At 39.3% G+C, this 22,278-nt stretch overlaps 1 long non-coding RNA gene across 2 annotated transcripts in view; it reads left to right on the forward strand.

The window, feature by feature from the left end:
• Nucleotides 1–6,029, forward strand: part of LOC140487728 (uncharacterized) — a 40,764-nt gene extending 34,735 nt beyond the window's left edge. The window contains exons 4-6 of one of the 2 annotated variants that reach the window (XR_011962907.1): nt 2,237–2,306; nt 4,129–4,189; nt 4,463–6,029. This is a non-coding gene — a long non-coding RNA (uncharacterized lncRNA). Of the gene's footprint in view, nt 1–2,236; nt 2,307–3,348; nt 3,417–4,128; nt 4,190–4,462 lie in introns of those variants that run through there. The other variant, XR_011962906.1, reaches the window with a different exon arrangement.
• The last annotated feature ends 16,249 nt before the right edge of the window (nt 6,030–22,278 follow it).

Consider the following 22,278-nt stretch of genomic DNA (forward strand, 5'->3'; position numbering starts at 1 on the left):
GAAGATATTGCAATGTACAAACTCACAATGATTGTGAATATCAATTTTTATTTTAACCATGGAAACACAGTTGAATTGATTAAATTATATTTCATTTCAATGCTCACATTCATTGTATTTCTAATCACAATAAGAGCAAACTATTTCATGTGTCAAAATTATTTAAAATTCATGTCACTTTTTTATGGACACAAAATAGAATTAACACCCGTTTGTTCTTTCCTTTACCAATCACAGTGAAGTTTGAATTGTAGAATGCTAGACTGATACAGCATGGAAACAGACCATTCAGCCTAACTTGGCATTCCGGCCAGGTTTCCTAAACTAAACTAGTCCCATTTCACTGTGTTTGTCCCATACCTCTTTGGACGTTTTCTATCCAATAAACTGTCCAAAAGTCTTTTAGATGTTGTAATTGTATCAGCCACTGCCCTTCCTCTCACAGCTCATCCCAATATGTGAAACACACTGTGTGGAAAAGTTGCCCCTCAGACCCCTTTTAAACCTTTCCCCCTCACCTTAAATATTATTTACACCGTAGAATCTTTAAGACTGCAAAGTTATTAAACGTTGAGAGGTATTTAGAAGCAGCGTAATAACATTCATACTTTAATCAGTGATGTGAAGCAAATAAATTCAAGATGTTGTGATCATTATAATGAACAACAGTTACAAGTTGAGACAATGTTGGTTGAAAAGCAATTCAGTCGACACTTAGATACTTTCTAATCAACTCTGAGGTGTTTTGACACATCTCTGTTGAAGGTGGGAATTGAACCCATGGCTCCTGGTCTACTAGTACACACATTACCAGAGCCCTCCATAATATTCCCACGCAGGAATGGCAGGACTATAATCACATACTTACTGTGTTTATTCACAGGGAAAACTGCTCTGATATTTATAGTTATAATTGGACTAGGATTGTATTAGACAGTTCCAGTGTGTAATGGACCGATAAAAAGAATTAGTAATTTCTAATAATGATGGAACGAAGCAACAATGGTCTTAAATAAACATAAATCTCATGATAATCAAGTAAGTCAATTTGTTTGAAGCAGTTATTCATCTGCATAAATTAAAATTAACCTGCTTTTTAATGCACATGAATTGGAAATAAAGCATTAGTCATTCAATGTGACTACTCAGCGAAAAACAACTTCCCTCATTTTCAAAAAAATGTGATTTCTAAGAATTCAAGATTTATTGTAAAAGCATAGAACAAACATTTGTTAATTCTGGTTTATTTACACAAGGAACATGTGAAATTTAAATAATGCTAAACATGAAAAATACTTAGCTCTTATTGTAATAATCAGAAATGTAGCAATGTTAGAATTGAAGTGAAATACAATCAATACAAGAATGTAAACAAAACTGTGGATGCTGGAAATCACAAACAAACTCAGTAATTGCTGGAAAATAACTCAGCAGGTCTGGCAGCATCTGTGGAGAGAGTTGGGCCCAGTGACCTTTCTTCAGACTGCACTCTTTCTTACAACCAATTCAATCCAGCTAAGATTCCACACTTAAAATTATTTTTGCTAAGATTAAGAGATTGTAGAGTGCAATATTGTTTGTATCAGTTGATGTACTGAGACATAGTTCCACATATACAGCTGGAGATATTGGATTTCAACAATGATTACCGGTTAGATTTTGGTAATAATTAGTTTTAAAATGGCTGATAACAAATTTAAGAATGATGAGAAAACCCTTATTGCGATGTAATTGTGCAATATGTTGGAAAAAAAATGAAATATTTATGTGAAAAATAGTTAGCAATTTCTTAATTGATAAGACTGATTAATGATCCTTCCATTAATACGAGAATTCAAATGAAAGAGAATGAGAGAGTTAGAATGAGTGTTGGGTGAGAGAACTTTGGTTGATTGCAGGTGTGTTGACCTGAAAAGAATGTCAATATTTCATTATGATACTGTCTCTAATAAGTAATGGATTGAACGAAAATGTAAATCTCATGATGGTGTGATAATTGAAATGACAATTAAATAATATTTAATATGAGAATGCAACACTTAAAATGATACAATATTTTCAAAGCAGTTTGTACTGGATATTCGTTAAGATCAATAAACTCAGAATTAAAATATTGGTTAATTTTTTTTAAAAATCACACTTTAGAAGATTATTCATCAGAATTATTCTGTCATTGAAAAAACCTCATTTCTTCAAGAATTCTGCATTTCCCTCATTTTCTGTCTTTTTTCCACAGGGATCTGTACTGGAACCCTTCTGTTTGCGATGCAATTATATAGAAGTGACATGGATTAAAATCTAATTGGGTGAGTTAATAAGTTTGCAGATGATATAACGTTCAGTGCAGTTGGGGACAATGTAGAGTGTTGTCAAATAATGCAGCAGGAAAAAGATAAATTGCAGATATGGGCAGAGTAATTAAAGGTGAAGTTTAATCCATACAAGTGTGAGGTGTTTCACTTTGGAAGCTCAAATGTTATTTAAAAGTAGATAGTTAATGGCAGGACCCTAACAGCTTTATTATTCAAAGGGATCTTGACGTTCAAGACCATGGCTCCCTGAAAGTGACCATGCAAGTAATTAGGTGGTTGGGAAAGCAAATGGCATGCTTGCCTTTATTGGTCAGGGAACTGGTTACAAGAGTCAGGAAGTCATGTTGTAACACTTTAACACTTTGGTTAAGGCATACTTAAAGTATTGTATTCACTTTTGTTCGCCATGTTCCAGGAAGGGTATGGAGGCTTTGGAGAGGGTACAGAGGGCGTTTACCAGGATGCTGCCTGGATTTGGAGAGGCGAGAAAAACTCAGATTGCTTTTTTGTGAAGTGGCAGAGACTGGGAGAAGACTTGATGGAAGTCTGTACAATCATTAGATACGTAGATAGGGTTGACGGTCAGAAAGTTTTTCCCAGAGTTGACGCGTCAAAAACTATGTGACATGTGTTTAAGGTCAGGAGGGAAAGTTCAAGGGGAATGTAAGGGGCAATTTGTTTTGTACACAGGGAGTGATTGGTGTCTGGAATGAACTTCCAGGGTTGGTGGTGGAAGCTCTTTAATGTTTATTTCAATAATTTGGAAGGATATGGACCAAGTGTAGGCAGAAGGGATGAGTTTCTTTTGCATTATGTTCAGCACAACGTTAAGGGTCAAATGGCCCATTCCTGTGCTGTACAGATCTTTGAGAGAAAGCTAATGTCTATCTCATATGACATTTAATCTAATCAATATTTAGCCACTGGTGTCAGAAATAAGAAGGAAATAAGTAGATAACGAACTTGACTATAATCTAAAAATATAGTCAATTAAATTTACAGAGGTAATTTTTTGATATTTGTTCTGAATTATCAGATTAGCAACTTTGATGGAGATGTGTTTAAAATGTTTGCAGTTATTGATGTTCTGACCCAACATTACCCATTCAGTAAGGTGAGATGCACATCATAATTTCTTACTGCCTATACTACAATAACAAAATCTTTCAGGTCTACACCAAAAAGCATTGATTTGCAGCCAATGCTCATTATAAATATCTGAATGCTACTCGTTTCAACAATCAAAGTAATTTCAGCCTCATCGATGAAGAGATATCTTAGACATTTCACTAATAATTACTGTTTATGTTGACACATTGCTCGTTCAAACATTAATGAGATTTCTCATTAATATTCAGTTCAATGATAGCATATTAATAATTTAGTTATTGTTAATATCTAATAATTGATCAATCCAGTAAGGGATATAACAGTGGAATTATGGCTCAGTACATTAACTGATGGAAAGATGTTGTTGTGTTCACTCTCCCAATTATTTGTGAATATCGATGTGTATTTTGATTTGATTTGATTTGATTTTTCTTCAACATGAAGATTTATTGTATTTCTGATCACAGTAATAGTTAAATATTTTAAAGCTAAAAAAAATTCAAATTTGTGACTTTTTTGTCAACAAGAAAAAAGAATTTACATGCGTATGTTCTTTTCTTTATCAGAGTAAATTTTGAATTGTTGGAAGTTTTACATGTGTGTAAGGAAGGGGAGCTGCCTGCAGCTGAATAGTCACATTGAATGATTTTTTTTGTTTTGCGATTACATCCTGCTGCTAATCATTCTAGTTATCTTTTCATTTCAGGAAAAACTGCTTTAAACATATTCCGCAGTTGTATTTTGCATGAATTTACAATAAGCGCATGGTATGTGTATTTATCTTTCTTTCAATTGCCATTATTTTAATTTTTAAGTAAGAGCATATGTGCTTAGTACCATATCACAGCAAACCCGTTTGGAAATATTGAATCACTTAATGTGTCAGTGTTCTAAAATAGATTACCAATTCATTGTTAGTCCAACAATCACACAGTAATTTAATTTAGGTTTTCTAACAAATATCGTGAGATTCACATTTCAATTTAAATCATTATTTCGTAGTGCCAATTTTACAAAGAAAAAATTATCTTTTATTCCAGGTCAACACAACCACAAACCAAGCAATGATTCCTCATCCAACACTGACAGGAAATATCTGATATCTTCTCATTTGAATGTTCACAGAAATCATTGGATTCATATTCGGCCTTACAAATGAAGATACGTCTGATTGTTTTAGACTCCAATTCGACATGTTGCGGATTGTAATATGACATTTCTAATCATTTTAAGTTTACAGTGACTAGCTTTAACACTAATTGTTACTTATATCTAATATGTAATCATTGATCAAATCAGTATAGTCGGCTTTAAGTGTGGAATTAAGTCTCAGTGACGTAAGCATATTGCATGGTACTGTTTCCTAATGGTTGCGAATGTTGATTTTTATTTTAATGCTGAAATCCTTGTTGATTTGCTGCTGTAGGGAAGCCCCGAGCAGCCTGCCTTGGAATTAAAACACAAAATGGTGGAGGGGAGATAAATAAGACGAACAGTCTGTTTCAGTCTTAAGTTTAAAAAAAGAACATTTTGTACAATCTTACTCCAAGTCCATAAGTATGCTATTCCAGACAGTCATATTCCAGATAGTGATAAGGGAATGCAGGTACACAGAAAAATGACCAACCCTGACTTTCATTAATGAAAGAATAATTGTCCCAGTGAATGAATAAACACCAACTGCAGGAAAGAGCCCAGCTAACTTCCACAGCGGCTGTCAGGGAAACAGACAGGGTTTGATTGTCAGAAATAGTTACTATTTTAAAGTTGCTCAGAACATTTAAAAAGTTTCTAATTACATATTCTTGAGAATCGTAAATAAGGCATAGTGAGAGGCCCAAAGGACTGCAGCAATTAATTTTGTAATGTGAGGAAATAAAATGCACAGAGATCCCAAGGCCTGGAGATTATAGCACCTGTAAAACACCATGAAGCAATAGGAAGCTCGGGCTATCCATAGCGATGTTCATCCAAGATTAGGTGTTCTACAGGATCGGGTGTCTGTATCATGAGGGAAGGACCGTAACCACATTGCATGTGGACATTGTAATACAGAAGGTGTGTAAAAATACTGTTTTTTACTGTACACGTTACAGTGTGTCATGGACCTCCCTTCCTAGATTGGCCTCGGGTGATGATCCCTGTATTAACTGATTGCAGCATGAGTAAACATCTTCCACTTGCCTGAGTTCGGCCTATCTCCTCAGTCTTCATTCCCTGTCAGGGGAAATCACTCCTACAGCTGTGGTGACATTTAAATTCAATACAAACACTTATTATCTGTGAAATTATTCCTTGCAGAGCGATATCATTTTCATGTTAATTTTTAAAATTTTTGTTTTCAAGAAAACAATGGAGGAACATCCATTTGTTATTTAGTTCAACTTGTACTAAATTTTAAATTATTGAAAGGACTACACATGGGGGTGGCGGGGGGAAGAACAATTCTTCAGCTCAAATGTCACATTAAGTGACAATTTCCGTTTTTCAAATCACGTGACCTCCAAAATGATATTTATTTTAATTTCATTTTGAGGTAGTTTTATTTTCTTCCAACATTAGTTGTCAATGAACAATAATCACACAATTATTAGTTTTTTGCTACAAAATGACTTCCTGTCCCAAATGTCATTAACTCGATGTTTAGTTCATAATAATACTCACTTTCCCATCCTCATTATTTTTTTCCTAGTTCTGACATTTGTCTAAACATTTATCATGATAAAAATTACATTAATAAAATAGACATGAACCGACCAAAAAAAAGTTGAACGATGTTCAATTGTTGCTGAGATTTTTTAATTATTAAAGCCACATTTTATATTTTAATTTTCAGTTTTTTAATCTTAATGAATATACAATCGACATCAGAGCAAAGTGCATTCAAAATATTAAGTCAATTTATCTATCAGGATTTTAGAAACAATTATCAATTCCAATAATTACGCAATACTTTAACTTTGGCTTTATAACAAGTACAATGTGCTTTTAATATCTTCCATATTTCTTAGTGTGAGTGCTACAACATTAAAACTTGTTTGATAAGGCCAATATACCCACAAAAGACCAATAATTGCCATTGCAACATCATTTGTAAATATCTGACTTTTGCTCATTTGAAAGATCACAGTCTTCTCAGCCATTGAAATTCAGAGAACACCAGTTAATTTACACTGCAATATTTCTCTTCGTTTCTTAACATTACTCAGTGGAATAGTAAGAGGAGATACCTCATTATCCTTAAATTCATTAATAAAATATTTCAAATCGATTTGTTGCCAAAACCTAATTATTGTTCAATTCGGTAAGGGGTGTACATGTGGAACTATGTTTTCATATAATAACTAATGCAAGGACATTGCAATGCACAATCACTCAATCGTTCTGAATATTGCTTTTCATTTTAAACTTGGAAACACTTTTGAAGTGATTTGATTGGAAATCACTTCAATGTTAACATTTATTGTGTTTTTAATCACAATAACAATTGAATATTTTTCACGTGCAAAATCATTGAAATCCCCATGAATTTTTTGAAGCACACAAAAAAGGGTTGGCATCTCTCTTCTTTCATTAAACAACCACAGGAAATGGTGACTTCTTAGAAATCGTATATTTCAGAAAGAATGAAACTTGTCTTCAGCTGAATAGGCACATTGATTGACCAATTCATCGTTTTGTTCCAATTTATGTGTAGATCAAAAACATTGTAATTTGCATTTCAGAAAATGTGGAACTTATGAACATATAGAATAATTATATTCATTTTTATTTATAATGCACAGCAATCACAATTCTGTCAAGTTGTCATTCCACAAGTGATCATAAAAATCATGTTAAATTAAGACATTTATTAACTCCCATCATTATTGTAAATTACTACTGAATTTTCAGAAGATTGCACACAGTATCCAACCATTTAATTCCAATCCAGTTATCACAATAAACATCTGATTAGTTTTCAGCCCTGCGCAGCCTGCTTGGGAATGTTATGAAGGAATCTTGTGCAACTCTGGTCGTGCCTCTGTTACCAGACCAGAGGATACAATTTCAATTCCCACCTTGCACAGAGCTGTGCCAGAGCAGCTCTGAATGTTGAGAAGAAAATATCTAAGAATCGAATGAATTGCCTTTCTATTCAACATTAGATATGTTTTCATTTGTTGTTCATTCCAATAATCACTGTATCTGCTATATATTTTCTTCAGTCCGCTAATAACAGAATGTATCTGATTCCACTCAATCAATATTCTTTGCAAAATATTTGATAATGTTGCACTCACAAAGATGAAATATGCAAAGTAAAGATATTCCTTGATTTTCTTTTGTTCTGAAGAACTGAGTTCAGACTGCACATAGAACTTGATGCTTCAAAGATATAAATATGAGAAAAAAAATTAAGTTCTTCTTCAGTTAAATAAACAAATGCCACTTCCTACTATATATCAATTTTTAGTTATTGATCTGTTTATGAGTTGTCTGAAATTTGTTTTTAGTTTTCCATTCACCTATTTATATTGAATGTAAGGTTGAAATGTTGTGAAAATATCCGAGTGCATTCATTTGAAAATTGAATTTGCATATTTCTCTCTAATCCAGTTTATTGCATGATGACTTAACAGTGTTTTGTTCAGCAAACCTAGTGAATATATAAAAATTGTCTCATCTTAAATAAGATCTTTCACACCCAGTTATCATTCTGTTCCTAATTCATGTAAATATCTAAATTTATTGAAATCAATGTTCACACAAAACAGTGCACATAAAGCGACACAAAGATATTCATCATCAGCTGATTACTATTTAGTGGAATAACCTGAGTGAGTATCTTATTGTTTCTAGGACAAATGACAACAGTAAGCATTTATTTATTATTCTATGCAGTTAATGCAATTGATGTGCTATATTTCAGCTCAGTCGTTAATGTTGATTTATATTGTTTAAACCAATAATTCTACTTTATCACAGATATTGACTATACTACAATAATGTTGGGAAGCAAATCTTTGTCAATCTAACAATCTTTAAGCTCATTTTTTGTTGTGTGTGTACAAGAAACCATTCAAATTATAACCATTTTTATTACAAATTGAACAAATACTGCATTTTAAATTTGTGAAGTTCCTACATTTTTGCAAAAGGGTTAGCCTTCACTAATGTCACATTAAAAAAACTGCTAGTTCAAATCACACGTGCTACAAAATGATTATTGTTTTCATTTCATTGTAAGAAAAGAACTGCTTGTTGATTTTTTTGTCATTTCTATTCCAACATTATTCATCATTGTACAAAAATGACCATATTATTAAAATCACATATATGCCACATGTCATTGACTACATTGTTCAGTTTCAAGCTCACTTTCATGACTTACTAATTCTCTTCCTAATTCTGACACAAGTCTTTAAACATTGGTCATAATATTGATCATATAAATTGATGTAACATATCTCTACAAGGAATCCAGTGTATGGAAATTCACAATTCTTGTATTACGTACATTTTTTACTTAAAAAAAGAAGATTTTTGCCCCATAATCACTGAATGGCTCATTTGTCTTCCATCCATAAAGCTCGGTACAATGTTTTATTCCTCAGTTTACTGATCTTAATAAATATCCAATCAACATCACAGCAAAATGCTTTTGAAATATTGATTCATTTTAATTCTTCAAAAGACAGCATTCATTATCAAGTCATTGCCATTACAATAATGGCGGAATTATTTATAAAAAATGTCTTTTTAACAAGTATAGTGAGATTCACATTTAGATTTAATTCATTATGTCTTAGTACTAATAGTACAGTATGAAAATACCTTTATTTTTCAGGTCACCTACCCCACAAAGGAACCAATGACTTCCCATCCAACCTCATTGCAAATATCTGATGTTTGCTCATTTGAATGATCACGGTAATCTCAACATTAAAATTCAGGAAAATGTAATTACTTTTCACTGAATTAATTCCAGTTCATTTCCAGACATTGCTCAATCACTTGCAAAAAGAGATTTTTCATTATTCATTAATGCATTGACAGACTTTGATAATTCAATTGTTGCTGATTTATAATAAAAATAATACTTATTCAACCTAGTAGGTTGCGCAAATGTGGAATAACGGCACAGTACATGAACCACTGTAAAGATATTGCAGTGCACAATCTCTCGATCATTGTAAGTATCAATTTTTATTTTACCTGTTGAAACATAGTTGAATTCAATTAATTATATTTGACTTCAATGCTCACATTTATTGTGTTTGTAATCATAATACGACTTACGGATGTTTCATGCAACAAAATCAAATGAAAAAGAATTAGCATCTCTTTATTCTTTCATTCAACAATGGCAATAAATTTTGATTTTTAAAATTTTGACATTTTTGGAAAGAAGGGATATTGTCTTCAGTTGAATTCTTGCATTGACTCACTAATTCACAGTGTCCGCTACTTATTCTCTTTGGGTTCCTATGAAAAGGAATTAACTAGTTCTTCTGATTGTAAATTCCTGGAAAATATTTGAGAATGTTGTGGTTTTAAAGGTGACAAGGCTAAGTGATCGTAAGTCATCAGTTATTTTGTTAGAAAGAGCTTGATTCAAACATTTCGAACACACACACACACACACACGTTGTTATTCTGCTGTGTAACAAGGGGGAAAACAAGTCGCTTTCTTCAGCGTTAAGTAAATATATGCCACTTCCAAGTGTTCATTAGTCAGGTAATTACCTACATTTGTTATTAAAATTGCAATTCGTCTAAATATTGTTATGACCTTTGATCAAATTAAATTTTTAATTATTGTTTATACATGAATTGCCGGGATTTTGTTTTTTTTTGTTTTCCATACACCTATTCGTATTGAATGTAAGGTTGACATGCTTTGACAATATCATTTGAAACTTATTTTTTCGTATCTTTCACTGATTTTACTTATTGCATAAGATTACATGGAACCTCATGGGTTAGCAATGCTGCCTCACAGCGCCAGGGACATTGGTTTGATTCCCTCCTTGGGTGACTGTGGGGACTTTGCACGTTCTCCCCAAGTCCATGTGACTTTGCTGTGGTGTCCTCCCACAATCCAAACATATGCAGGTTAGGTGAGCTGGCCATGCTAAACCGCACGTTGTGTTCAGGGATATGTGTATTAGTCATAAATAAATGTGAAGAAATATGATCGGGAAAAGTGTTTGGGTGGGTTACTCTTTAGAGGGTCATTTTTTTCAAACAAATGGTCTGTTACCACACTGAGGTAACAGGGGTGCTTTCATAGTGTCGCTTGTATTAAGGTGCGCCCCGAGATCTAAGCCACGTTGGAACTGAAACGGAGGAATCGACAGAGCGGCTACAGAATGACATCGCGTCCATTTGGTTTTCTTTAAATCACTGACGAGCAGGAAAATGTAAACGGGGAGGGCGAGTGGGGAAGTGAGGCAGTTGCAGCTCTGGTAAAAGTCCAAAGGTTCATCTGAGAGTGTAATTTCTTTCATTGTTGCTGATTGAATGAGCCACTAACGTGCGAACTGCTCCAAAACATGATTCAGGACCGCTGGTACCAACTCTCGCACGTTGAATAACGACAGACAGTTTCCAAATGAGGCCTTTCAGAGACGACTTTGGGGTACGTTTGACAGACAGACAAGTTCAGGAATTCGTGGTGCGCTGTGACACCAGAGCATCAGCGTCTTCCCTGCCTTTGAACCGAGCCGCCTGCTCAAGGAATGCAAATGCGGTACTGTTTTTCGTGGATGGATCAGAAGGCGGAAACTACACTCTCAAACAGAATGGTATATGATCAGAACCAGGTTGGAGAAAAACTTTACAATACTTTGCACAGTCATTAAATGGAATTGCATTACATTTCACGAGGAGAGCAGATTTGTTCAAGCAAATTCGAAGACAGGTTTGCAGATGGGAAAGCAAGCAAGGAAGCTCCGTTCTTGTCCATGTGAAAGGCTGCAGTTGAAGAACAAAGCAGTTTCGCGTGTGATGCGATGAAATAACAGTCTCCATTCGGTTCCAGTAAAAGCTCAAATTGTTTGGAACAGCACAGCTGTTGGCTATTTTCCGCGCGGGAGGCGAACACGATCATGTCAGCAGAGACACTTTGAAATATTTGGCACTATCCCACACCACAGTTCATTCCCCGGGAAACAAGCCCATTTTTCTTTTGTTTTCAACATCAATACAGTGGGGACCGAAACAGCATTTTAACAAGCTGCAGCATTGGAGTTAAACAGCAGAAATGGCAGTGGCGGGATTCGAACCCGCCTGTCAAGGCTGAAACCTGGATCCAGCGCCTTTGACCGCTCGGCCACATTACCAGCCGGCTGCGCTGCCCGTTTTCTTGCATTTCCAATTGTGCCCCTGCATAACAACAGATGCAAAGTCACATGAAAAGGGTTCCATGATCCCTCTCCGACTCGCACAGCTGCTGGGATGTGCCCGGCTACAATGTCAATGTCGCAGCAGATAATGATAGCCCATCAATCCAGACAAAAATCAATGGTAAACTGAGTCTATCTTCTCGGACTCTTTTCAGCTACAAATGTATCTGTGAGTGCGTGATAATATATGTTCGCTTATTTGGTCAAATAACCATGAGCTGCTTGACATTACTGCAATTTCGATTCTTGCTTTGCTAAATGATTTCACCCATTGCTCGAAACAGGACGACTTTCACGTTTACACGGAACACGAAACACACCGGACCACAGGGAAAATGCACAAAGCTGAGCAGGCCGTGTTCCACATCATACCGTGCAGCATTTATTCAGTCACTGTGTCTGTTTTGCAGAATAAGGGTCCCAAAGAAAGTTCTCCACCCTAAAACCGGAGGTCGCATCACATTCCGAGAGCGACAGATTACATTGTGAGGATGCTCTGACCTCGGAGCCTGTTCGAGATGACACTTTCCGTGCCTTTTACCTTAATCGTGCAATTTGCTGCAGAGATGTTCACTCCTGGACATGAGCCACATGGATACCAACTGAGTCGGAAACCTGTGTGGGAATCGACGGGAAGCGACTCAATCCATTTTGCTAACTTCCATGGTGCTTATTAGAAATGGAGTTTCTGTTCACCTCAATCGAAAAGGCAGTTTCTGAACATAGTAACAGAAGTCACCCCACCCCCCACTCCGGAAGAGGTGCTAACTGCCCTTGATTGCTTTTTGTTCACGATGTGAAGATCTCTCACGCCTGAGTCACCTTCACGTCTCTGGTTGCTGAGTGAATCACAAAGAAGGAGCTTCACCAGAGCTGCAACTGCCTCACTTCCCCACTCGCCCTCCCCCGTTTACATTTTCCTGCTCGTTAGTGATTTAAAGAAAACCAAATGGATGCGATGTCATTCTGTAGCCTCTCTGTCGATTCCTCCGTTTCAGTTCCAACATGGCTTAGATCTCGGGGCGCACCTTAATACTAGCGACGCCATGAAAGCACAGGTCCAAAGGTTCCTCTGAGAGTGTAATTTCTTTCATTGCTGTTGCTGATTGAATGAGCCACTAACGTGCGAACTGCTCTAAAACATGATTCAGGACCTCCGGTGCCAACTCTCGTGCGTTGAATAACGACAGACAGCTTCCAAATGAAGCCTTTCAGAGACGCCTTTGGGGTACATTTGACAGACAGACAAGTTCAGGAATCCGTGGTGCGCTGTGACACCAGCGCATCAGCTTCTTCCCTGTCTTTGAACCGGGCCGCCTGCTCAAGGAATGCAAATGCGGTACTGCTTTTCGTGGAAGGATCAGAACGCGGCAAGGACACTCTCAAACAGAATGGTATATGATCAGAACCAGGTTGGAGAAAAACTTTACAATACTTTGCACAGTCATTAAATGGAGTTGCCTTACATTTCACGACGAGAGCAGATTCGTTCAAGCAAATTCGAAGGCAGGTTTACAGATGGGAAAGCAGCAAGGAAGCTCCGTTCTTGTGCATGTGAAAGGCTGCAGTTGAAGAACAAAGCAGTTTCTACCCAGTTTCGAACTGGGGACCTTTCGCGTGTTAGGCGAATGTGATGACCACTACACTACAGAAACCAGCCGGGACCGCCGTACTGCAGCTCAGTGGCATCCAGCACTGAAAGTTGAAGCAATTCTACCTTTCACCTTTCTGTTTCCAATAGCTTGTTATTGTCCAGCGTAATTAACATCTTGAAAACGTAAAAAAACCATGTGAAGTTGATGACAAAATACAGACAAGGATGTCGTCAATATTTGGACCGTCGGGCGAGGTGGAATAAGCTGGGACGACTTTCCCCGCAGCATAACGGCTGCGACATGATCTTATGGAATGGCTGGAAACTGAGTATTTATGTGTTTTACCCAAGTTGGGGTGAGTTGAAAACTCGAGAGCATCGGTTTAAGGTGAGTGGGCTGAAATTGACAAAGGACCTGAGGCACATTTCCCACACAGAAGGTTGTGCGTGTTTGGAATGAGCTACCAGAGGAAGTGGAGGATGCTATTACACTCAGAAAATTGCAAAGGTAATCGGGTGAGTTTCTGGACAGGATGGGTTTAGCGGGATTGGGGCCAAATGCTGGGGAACGGGACTTGTTTAATTTTGGCTATACGGTGAGCATGGACGAGATACACCGAAGTATCTGATTCCACGCGGTGCACCCCAATACCGTCGTGTTGCTTACACCGGCTTTAAAGGATTACTTTTTAGCAGAGCTTGCCATCGCAGTCTGTGGCACAATCGTTTAGTCTGTTCGACTGCTCACGGGAAAGGTAGTATTGTGAAACACTGCAGAAACGAACGACTTCCTTACTTTTGCTCCGACTGACCATACTCCGTGAAATTTTCCCAGACCCTCAGTTAAGGACTTTTGCTGCTGGAAGTTACCTCAGAAACCCTGTTAACTCGTAATGTACTGAGCGAATCGCAAAACAGTAAGCATTTAACACGGAACACAAACAAAATTGGCATACCTAATGCATTTTCAGACACAGAGATGCATGAATGCTAAATGTGAGAGAGTCCGAGGGCATGAGTCATAAAGTAATCTCACAACTAACAACAGTGCAATTCCAAACTATTCTTTCAAACACACTGCAGCCTTAGTGCACCAACACTTCCCAGGCAAATCTCAAAAGAGAGAAAAAAAGAATCTAATAAGAATGGGCCATAAAAAGTGTATTTCACCAATCACAGTCTCGATTAGATTACCTTTCCCTTCTGATGTCTCCAGGACGGAAATGAAGCAAATGGTAGAAATTCAATAACATATGACACCGAAATTCATTGGAACGATTTTCCCATTCGCCAGAAAACCAAATAATGACGAGTCCAGCCACTGCAGGACTTTGTTTCACAACAGCGATGAAATGACACTCTCCTTTCGGTTCCAGTAAAAACTCAATTTGCCTGGAATATAAAGCAGCAGTAGAGCTGTTTGCGATTTTCCGTGCGGGAGGTGAGCACTACCATGAAAGCACAAACACTTTGAGAAAATCTGCACTCTCCCACACCACAGTTAACTCTCCAGGAATCGTTCCCAATTTGTTAAAAACTCAATTTGCCTGGGACGAAAATCAGCTTGAGCCCGCGATTTACCGTGTGGGAGGCGAACACGATCATGATAAGATGGACAACTGACCCCCCTCTCCTAAAGCAAACTCCCAGGCCTGCTTTTTATTTGAACACGCCGCAGCCACAGAAACTGCAGTGGAGGGACTCGAGCCTAAGCTTCTTTAGTAATTGAGTTGTGAAGCAGGATCCTCCGGCTCCTTGGCTCCCCTTCATATGGCTAATTCGGTTCGAATAGTGAAATTTCCTGTGTCTGATCCGCAGGAGACCCTGCAGGATTTTCAGACAGCGCCATCCTCCCTGTGGCATGTACGTGCTGGATAACATTCTGTTGTGTCATGTGTCCCGGCTTTGCCAATATCACCGTTGTTTACCTCCCTCCATCCTGTTGGTTGAACTGTGATTCCAGTCAGAAACACAAACGTGTAACAAAACACCTTAGCTGTGCTGGCTCTCTACAGAGATAAATGTGCTTCTCTTTTTGTATCATTCTCTTGCCTTCTCCCTGTAACTCTACACATTTTTACTTTCAACATGAACATTGAATTCGTTTTTCAACAACTCGATTGAAACTGCGTCTTTGTCAATGTCAGACCCTAACCACTCCCTTTGTGAAAACATTCCTCCTCATGTACATTTTTCTTCTTTTACTCATGTCTTTAAAACTCTGTAGAATCGTTCTCGATCCTTTCAGGCGTAGGGAGCATTCCCCCTTCCTTATTCCCTCTGTCTAACCCACTTATGTCTTGGAATGTTTGAACAAGGCCAGCTTTTGGCCTTCTGCTCTCCAAGGAGACCTGTCCCAACTTTCCAAATGACCTTTATTGTTGACATTCCTCATATACCACACCATTCTCATCAACCTGTTCCGCGCTGTTTTCAATCATTTCCCGTCCCCACTTCCTGAAGTTTCACCCCCAGAACTGTGTGAATATCCAGATGGTGGATTTACTCAGAGTGGGGTTCTGTGGGAGAACATCCTCTAACACTTGTTTCACTTTCACCACATGTGGTACTGTGCCATGCCCACTACAATGACACTTCTGATCCCAAAACTCAAAGGTATTTCAAAGGGTGCAACTTAATGATTTACATCTTTTTATCAAACAGTTGATAGGACGACCGAGCAACAGTGAAACCAAACAACCAAGGCTCGATGGCGATTTGAAGTCAGACATTCTCCCATGCCAGTATTAACACCAGCTTCTAAGTGAAGATCATGCCCTAGACGCTCTTACATTGCCAACACCAAACCAGCTGAGATTTGTTCAGGTCCAACTACATCCCAATTTGTTCTCAGATTTCTAAGCATCCAAGTATATAAAGAATATCGCCTTGTCATTCCATCTCCTTGTTCACGGGACAGTGCTGTTTATCCCTTCCGTTTGCACTAAGTTGTCTCCATCGGCAGAGTATTCAGCTATTTCCCTCCACCGACAAGCAGTGTGAGGGGAGGCAAGCGCGGTTACACTGTAAAGCTCGTTCTCATCGGCACAGCCAGTTCCATCAAGTGCTGGGAATCAGCAAGTTTGATTGGGAGCTTCCTGCAAATATTATTTATCTGAGAAGCGATAAAGATGTTGAGCTGGCGGGTAAGACACAAATGGACTCCGGAATCTCTACCCTCAGGTAAATTCATCTGAGGGCATTTTTGTGCAGCCTGTTTGCTGTTCAAAATCCATCTTCACACAGCAATCCTGCAGAAAGGTTTTTGTAACAATAACATCGGCTTCTTTGCTGCAATCGGGCAGCAGTGAACATCTGAGCCCCAACTTTCCCAGATAAAGACAATCCGAGTGAAAGTCTCACTCACTGAGAGCCATCCCCACGTCCCTGAGCTGCGGGGCTGCAGACAGTTGAACGCAGAAGGTAGGGTTAACAATGAGACTTTGTTTCACCATCAGCCACTCTGTCCCAGAGACAGGAAGAGGGACAGCATCAATGTGTGGCGTCACTCGCGCGCCGACAGAAGCTGTTCAGCCCATCGAGTCCATAGCGACTCTCTGACGCTTGTATATCCCTGTGGTTATTCACAGTTGATGATGTATGTCTTAATAATGCCGTGCTGTCCCTGTATCACAATTCTGTCTCCAACAAATTGATCCAATTGTAATTCACAGATTTTCATTTCACAGGGAGAACACTGCTGTGTGAAACGGCGTGGGGAATAACTGCAGGGCGTCATGCGCATAGAGCACTCTACTACATCTGATGTGTCTCATCTTCACCAGTTTATTCCCAGCTCTGGCAAGAGATTTTGTGAATCAGATCAGAGCACACCGACAGAGAACAGGAAAAGAGCTTCCAGAACTTCACAAGTGTGTTTCCTCATTTGTGTAAATTTCCCGTGTGTATCGGTATGAAATATTCATTTCAGATACATTGAATGAAAGGAAGCAGAAAGTGAAACAACATGTAATGCGTAGAATGGAGATCTATTATAGAGAAACACTGGCGGGTACAGTACAAACACTGAAACATGGAAATGTCAACGAGTAGAGGATGTTTTCAATCCATTAATTTCATGGTTATGAGCCCAAAACGCTCCGACTGGGCCGCTCTGTTAGCGCTGACAATAGCAGTTTCACACAGTCTTCAGCTTTTTGTCTGGCTTGTGGCATGTACCTCAGAGGATGATTTCAAAAGGTCTTCACGATTATTGTGTGACACACTGTGGTGCAGATGTGTCCCGGTTGTGTCAATGCAACCTGTGACTAACTTGCCACATTCCGTTAATTTAACTGTGATTTCACTCAGAATCACAAAATATGTCACAGTGCAAAGTGAGGCCATGCAGCCCACCTTCGCTGTGCTGGCACCAAACAATAGGGAAGCGTCTGTGTAGTTTGATTGATTGACTTTATTTGATTGTCACGAGAACCTGAGTACAGTGAAAAATTTTGTTTGCGATTGGTAAATGCAGATCATAGTAATCAAGGGTATGCAGATCACAGCATGAGAAAAACAACATTTTGGACAGATTAAGGCTTTCAGGTTACTCCGCACAGGACGTGCACTCGGCAAAATCCACATTAACTGGATCAGCATCATTTGATGTTAGGGAATCCATTTCTCCTCTAGTAACGGTCTACAAGAAGGTACTGTTGTGTGTCTTTAAGCTTCGGTACCTTAATGTGACCTCGATCCATCACAATTATACCTGAGTCCAAAATGGAGCTGGATGCAAAACCCCAGGGCTCGCACTTACATCCCCCACCCGAGGCGATATCACACCCAAAACCAACAAGCCAGAACCGCAGCAGAAGCATGATCCATAAATCAGGTGAATTTCCTTGTTTTTTTTAAAAAAAAGGTTCTTCTGTTGTTTCCGAGTGAAGGCAGCACTGAGTTTTAATAACAGCTCCTTGCCGCTCTGACTCCCGGTTCCCAGGAGGCTGTGCTGGTCAGTTCCCCCACGAGCGGGCTCCCACCATAGGAGCTGGATCAACTCGTCTTCTATTAGCAATCAGTGTCGTGGGAGAGCAATGTGTGTCCGCTCTTCAGTTTCCTATCAACCAGATTCAGGCTTATGGAGCGCGGGAGGGGGTTAGAGGGAGTAGGAGTTATGGAACCTCTGGAAAGCTGAACAAAACGGAGATCGTGCATGCACAGGAACTCATTCTTTTGGGAACCTTGTGCAAATACCGCCATCTGAGACTGATAGAAAAGTGCAGAACTGCTGGGAAAGAGAGAATCTCTCGCAGTCATCGGGCAAGTGTCTGTGTCCTTCTCGAAGTCACAGCGAGGGCTCTGCTGTCTGACTCAGCATGGGATGTAACTGTCGCTCAGTTACACTGGAACTGATGTGTATAAGCTTTATCACGTTACCCCCAGTTCAGAGAACAGATCTCACAGCTCACATCATCCGAGAGTGACAGGGAGCAGGAGAAACCGATTCAGACCATCATCTGAACACCTCCTGGGGAGAAAACGGACGTGGGAGAGCAAACAGTCCGGACCAGTGCTTGTTCCCAGCATTTACAATCTTGGTCTGTGTGACAACAAAAGCAGGAACCAGGAACTGCTTATCTTGTTTCTTAAAACAGGCGTGAAAATTTGCACAGCATAGATGCATCTCCCTGCTGTTAGTGAAAGGATGAACAGCACAGTACAGTGCACAGAGTATGGTCTGATCTCTGGGTTATGGGCTCAGCACGCTCCAACTGGGACTCTCTGCTCACAGGATTTGAACACAAACAAAGGAATGACTCAGTGACAAAATCTGTTGAAACGGATTCTGTGAGGAATTGAAAGCAATGGAATGAGAAGCCCCACTAAGAGCGGGATGTAACATTATCTGTGAAGGGATTGTTTTCCAGACACGAGGAGAGAGCGCAGTGCTGTTTCCATGGGTCAATCAGGATAGATAGATTGAATCAACGTCGGATGTTATTGTCGGGTGTCCTGTCGCTTAGACATACTGCACCTCTTGCACAATGGTGCAAAAGTTCGGACGTTTTGTGTAGAGGGGACAACTTCAATATCGTTAATGAGGCAAAATGCACAAATGAGCAAAACAACAAAGCAACCACAGAAACTGGTGTTAGGTGACGAGGCAAATCTAATGTAAACCAGCAAAACACAAAGGATTCACCCCGTGCTGTATTCTGCTTTCTTTGGTGTTCTTTGCCGCTCTGGGTAACTGTTCAAAATGTTCGATATTTGTCCCATAAAACGTCGGATCGTTTCATTGGTTTTAACAGTGTAAAAATACCACATTCAAACTTGATTGGGGCATAATTTAAACTAATTGGCCGAATTTGAATTTGGTTTTTTTGTATCCATGTATCGGAATTGATTATTCAGAAAGAAAAAAATCATTTTAGAAGATGATTCCCGAATTGTTGAAAAACCACGTGCCAGCACACAAGGAACGAATTTAACAGGGACAGGGATTCTGGGCTGCGTGGATAGAGAGGCAAAAGTGACTCACTCACGAATTGTTCAGCCTTCATCGGAAAGAAATTGCATAACACCAGCAACTGAACATGTTAAGTGTAAGAGCTGGTGGTGTTGAAAGGTGCAGCAGCTGGTTCTCCGTGAAATACTTCAGATTGTTCATGTACTGAGCTGTTTGTTTTAGCTTTGCACTAAATGGAAGCCGGTTAGCTCAGTCCGTTGCTAACTGGTTTATGGGATAAAGTGAGACTAACAACGTGGGATTAATTGTCGCACTGTCTCAGGTTGCCATAAGGATCATCAGCTCCACCGCTCACGTGATCTGTAATACAATGTGACTCTAGTGAGTAGAAATGGACCTGTCGATGTCAAACATCATTATCATTGCCATCTGTTGCCTTGAACATTTGTTCACAATGTTCATTTAATACTCACTGATCTCTGTCCGAAAAATCCAGCGACAAGACTTGTCCTTATTTCTGTTTGAACCCTCTGTTCCACACAGCAGCAAAACTATTTGTCATGAATTTACCAGATACGCTGACAACATTCAATCTACCCAAAGAGATAAATCTAATTCCTTTCGAATGGTTGAATGAGCTGTGTGAGTTTGCAGCAAACAGGATTATATGAAACGAGTTGAACAGCCTTTCCAAGAATGTAATCCAGTGCAGTGTCAGAGATTTGAAAAAGGTCATCATGCTAAAATATCACCTCTGTTTCTCGATCCACATATGGATAATTACCTGGTGAATATGTGCAGTTTTACGGTTAATAATTGACACCCTTCCCAAAGACTGAACAATCCCACAAATCAGAAACTGGCGTTTTCGAATAGATTCTGCTTTATTTGACATTATTCTTCAACTACACTTCAGTCTGATGCTCCAATAATTCCTGATCAACGTCAGTAAAAGCAGCTTTAGATAAGGATTGAAATTATAACTGCGGCATGTTTACCAATCGCTGATCAGTTGCTCCACTAGAGCCACAGGCAGTAAGCCTATAACGTGCCCTACTCGTACCTCTGGGACCATCGACCCGCCTGTTCTACTTTTGCTGTGGTTCTGGAATTAATGCTAAGACAGAGAAGGAGGAGGAACTGATATGGACCTGTGACTATTCGAGCATCAGGTTCAGGAACCGGGACACAGAAAAATGGGATTGAAAACTGGGTTTCTGTGGCTCGCTGTGTTGTTTACAAGGTGATATTATCGATGTCGCAGGGCTTCTCTTTGGGTCGGCTTCAATTTAGCACAGAATTCGATTCATTGACACTTCCCGAACTTCCTTCTGCAAGTTCCTACCGACAACATGAAACATACTGCACTCATCACCAAACTTCACCAGGGGTACATCCAAGGACATGTTGCACAGTTTTCGTGAATACTGAAGATATAAGAATGTTATACAAGAGTACGTTAAATTTCAGTTTAAATTGTAAAGTGATAAGAATCCAGGGTAAGATACTGAATGTCCCAAATTCATGTTTATTACTGCGGCCAGAACTCTAGCCAGGCTATGGGGAAATCTGTCCCTGAATCCCCAATGCCTACCCGGCCGTTTGCTCCATGTGCCCAGTTGGAAACCTGTGTGAAGGAGCATACAGTCTGACAGAGCGCCTGGGAGAATCCTCCACTGTCTGATCTAAAGCTACAACAGGAGCGGTGTATTCCAGCTCTGAGAGCAGTGGGATAAAGGGGAGGACCTTGGTATTCCGTGGTGTAGATTCACAGGGTCCTCATCATGTTATTGTTTAAATCCCTCTGTCAGAAACAGCACAGACAGAGAGGAATAGGAGGGGGCCATTTCACCCGCCAGCGCTAGCCCGCCATTGGTTATCATCATGGCTGACCGAACACCTCAATGTCTTTTCCCAGCCCATCCACAACAACCTGTCGCCCAAAGGGAAAAAGACACTGAATAAACCGAAAACCTCTGTGTAACTGTGGGAGGGAAATGTGTTTAGAGACAGTGGGCTTCTGCAGTGGGTTTTATGAAAGAACAGCCGATTATGGGCTGATCATATTTCAAATGATACGATTCCTTCAAAACTCACCACCCAGAAAGTGAGGAATCTTCTCTGGTCAGTAGCAGGGACGAGAATTCCAGACGATGGGAACTGGTGATGAGTCAGTGGAACAATCATTGATTCAGCTGAAATCTGAACTAAACTCCGATTCTGGTGGGACTCAAGCCCACAAACTTTGAATCGCAATCTTAACAATGCAGTAGATGTCCAACACGTCTCTCATTGTGCCACAGAGCTGCGCTAGCCTCCATTCTACTGCACTCAAAGTTATGGTGTTCAAGTCTTTCATCAAACATCTGTTTATCCTCGCCTCACTTTCCAGTAACTAGTCCTTATCCGTGCATGCTCTCGCTCCTAAAGTGTACGGCCAAATACTCCTGAAGACAC

This window comes from Chiloscyllium punctatum, chromosome 17 (genome assembly GCF_047496795.1).
Source record: "Chiloscyllium punctatum isolate Juve2018m chromosome 17, sChiPun1.3, whole genome shotgun sequence".
NCBI classification, from domain to species: domain Eukaryota; kingdom Metazoa; phylum Chordata; class Chondrichthyes; order Orectolobiformes; family Hemiscylliidae; genus Chiloscyllium; species Chiloscyllium punctatum.